A 3525-nucleotide genomic window follows, 5' to 3' on the forward strand; every position below is an offset into this window, starting at 1 on the left:
CAAACAACAGCAACAACAAATAAACAGTAAAACCCCATCTCACCCCGTTCTTACCTCCACATCATCCCCTCAATCCACCCCCATATCTCAACGCAACCCCCCCTCACCTTACCTTACTCTAACCCCACCCCAAGGTCGTCCTCTCCTTGGTTATGTCCCCAGCGTGTGGTTCAACTTGACGGCCACATAAATTCACACCCCACCCTACCCCTATCCCTACCCATCTCCTTACCAAACATCAGCCGCTGACGTCATCACACGTGGAGCACAACCTCGACTTCCCCTGTAACAAGATGGCGGCTAGCAGACGTGGAACAGACGTCATCTGCTTAGGACTCCTCCTCTTGCTTCTGGGACTTCCAGGTTTTCTCAAATTATATCTCTTTGCTCACGCGATATCCGTTCTATGTTTTCTCACACTCTTTCACTACGCACGTGATCTTAATTATCTGAACAATGAAAGCCATTATCTGTTTTCTCAAACTCCCCCAGTGTAACCATGAAAACCATTATCTGTTTTCTTACCCCCCCCCTCCCACATGATCAGCATTATCTGTTTTCTCAAACCCTTTCATTACTATCTGTTTTATCAAACTCTCTCATAACGAGGAACTCATTATCTGTTTTCTTAAACTTCCCTACTAACCACGTGATCGTAGTTGTCTGTTTTTTTTAGATCACTCTCCTTACATGATGGCCATAATCTGTTTTCTCGAACTTTCTCATTAACATGAAAAGCCATTTTGTGTTCTCTCAAAATCTCTCAACAATCATGCAATCACCATTATAATCTGTTTTCTCAATCCCTTCCACTGCTCACGTTATCGCTGTTGCCTGTTTTCTCAAATTCTTTCACAACATAAAATGTGAATTTAACTGTATGTTTTCTCAAAGTCTCCGGCTAATCATGCAAACGTTTTTGCCTGTTGTTCCATAAATTCTTTCACTGCTCACACGATCGCTATACTGTTTGTTTCTCAAACTCACTCACTTCCCATTTGATCTTAATTGATCTGTTTTCTTAAACTCTTACACTCACATGATTGCCATTGCTTATTTTCTCAATCTCCCCCTCAAAACATGCAATGGTTTTTGTCTTTTCACTCACAAATTCTTGCATTACGTATGGTGGTAGCCATTGTTTGTACAGAGCTTTAGCACAATAACTGTCACTCTCCGCCATTTACAGAGTACACCACGTTTATTACATATAACAATATGCCAGCATAATCAACAGACAAGTGAGCCACGTACTGTAACACCAACACAGTTTTAACTCCCCCACCCAGAAAAAGGTCTGTTATCTAGTAACGCCGGCATGGCGACAAATACATATCTGCCACTTGAAATGAATACATGTGATAGGTTAAATCCCCCTAGACAGATCTTTACGTCAAACAGAAAAGGGAACATCCTAAATTAGAGCTAGAGGAATATAAACTGATGGTCATGTGGCAGTTCAGGATTTCTTCACAGTGATCCTTTCTCATTAGGTGCTAACACATCACATGACATGTTTGTTTTGATTACTGCTCTAGTCAACTACATGTAAAATGTTGGTATTTCGGCACTGTATTCAAACCCCTACCCCTTTACTGTCTTTGCAAATCACGATATGGATGATTCACTCCCGTACAATGTTTAAGTCTGCTAAGGATTTTGTCAATGACAGTTTTGGTATTTGGGGATGATATTTAACTGAAATGCTTCTGCCAGAAAGGATATGGACATACAGTGATATTAACCCCCTCCTAACCCCATACCTTTGTTTTAGCTATACACGGTATCAGCATTTGGAGATAATACATAAACCCTTTGCAAACTACGATATTTGCGCCAGGTGATAATATTAAAAAAAACCCTATGTCTTTCCAAGTACACAGGCCCCTTCGTTATGCCAGTCTTATCTTTCTCACACTGACGCCATTGAGTGAGCCTCTGTTTGTTTGAGTATAGAGAAGCACATCGACACAATAATGTTTATTTAGTGCTATGACTTGGTTTGTAACCATATAGAAGAAAATAATAAATGGTCCTCACTGATAAGTTATCGCTCCTAGGTTACAGTACTTTAAGACAGGTATTCCAAACTGACTTGACGCTGTCCGCACATCCGTGGCCACCAGAGGGGTTTTGGTGGGATTGGTGTTGTGTGTGAAGCATCATGGTGACATCAGGAGCTCGTTCAAATAATAGAATAGACAACAGGCATTTTTCTGAGTTTGTGGCGATTTTTTTCTTCAACTTTTGTACTTTTGGCTCAACACCTTTAAAGTCCATGTAATAAAACACATTCTGTATTGATTTTCCTGGAAAAAAGTTTATTAAAGGCACAAAAATGTAAATTTTCACTTTCTAAGGACTCTCAAGCAATGGAATTCACAAAGCTTTGGCGGCCATTTTGTTGCTAATTTTACAACTGAAACCTGTTGACCACCACCCCCTTCAGTCGCAAATATGTGAAAAATGGGTATTTTCTCATCAAAAGGTAAACAAATGAACAAGCTTTAACATGGTACCAATAACCCCACATGCCCCCAAAATGACGAGCGCCTGACTTCACCGCGTCGTGACACATATTATTATCTTATGAGCACGCTTTTGGAGTGCTCTGCCTACCAATGCAATCAACGTTAGCGACTATTGGAGGCCAATTAAAAATAAAACGTTTAAAAAAAAATAAGTCAACTGTTATTCTGTTTGAGCTGGATTTTAAGATTTTGAAGAAGTAACATCATAATATTTAATGGCACTTTTCCCAAGGACGAGGGGTCTTTGCCCTACAAGAGGCGACTGCAAATTACCGTACTTAGTGCAGTCCAAATTTCTCAGTGAATAACGTGCTCATGGTAATTTCTTTTTGTATCTGTTGCAAAGCTCACACTATAAACAAAAGAGGATAAAAAAACCCATATAATATTTCAACATTGGATTAAAGGTCACGCGCGAGGAATGAGAAAATCAATCAACAAATAGTAAAACAGATATTAATTAACAAAAACCAAGAAAACCACGTTGCATTAAAGCCAAGCTAAATTGTGACAAAAAGATACACATGTAAAGAAAAAAGACTTCTACGTTTTTAAAAGACAACAGAGTAGTAAAGTGTTTATTCCGTTCTATCTACTTCAAAACAGGAACAACATTATCTGCAACTACATCCGGACAAACAACATCGATACGACCAAAAACAACGGCGGAACGACAGACATCAACAGAACCTGACACAAATATAAAAACACAACCACCAACAGAACAAGAAACAACAACAGAACAAGAAAAAACAGCAAAAATACTAACAAGCAAAGAAAAAGAAACCACAACAGAACAAAAAATAACAACTGAAAAAGAAACAACAACAGAAACACCACCACCAACAACAACAGAACATGGAACAACAACAAAAATGCCAACAACAAAAGAAAAACAAACAACAACAGAACTACCAACAACAACAAAACTACCAACAACAACAGAACTACCAACAACAACAGAACTACCAACAACAACAGAACTACCAACAAC

The 3525-nt window shown here is 39.0% G+C and overlaps 1 long non-coding RNA gene across 2 annotated transcripts in view; it reads left to right on the forward strand.

Moving 5' to 3' along the window:
• LOC101857277 overlaps positions 1–3307 on the forward strand; it is a 21514-nt gene extending 18207 nt beyond the window's left edge. The window contains exons 2-3 of one of the 2 annotated variants that reach the window (XR_220931.3): positions 135–363; positions 3138–3307. This is a non-coding gene — a long non-coding RNA (uncharacterized LOC101857277). The remainder of the gene's footprint in view (positions 1–134; positions 364–3137) is intronic. The other variant, XR_001185229.2, reaches the window with a different exon arrangement.
• The last annotated feature ends 218 nt before the right edge of the window (positions 3308–3525 follow it).

This window comes from Aplysia californica, unplaced genomic scaffold (genome assembly GCF_000002075.1).
Source record: "Aplysia californica isolate F4 #8 unplaced genomic scaffold, AplCal3.0 scaffold00628, whole genome shotgun sequence".
Classification (NCBI taxonomy): Eukaryota; Metazoa; Mollusca; class Gastropoda; order Aplysiida; family Aplysiidae; genus Aplysia; species Aplysia californica.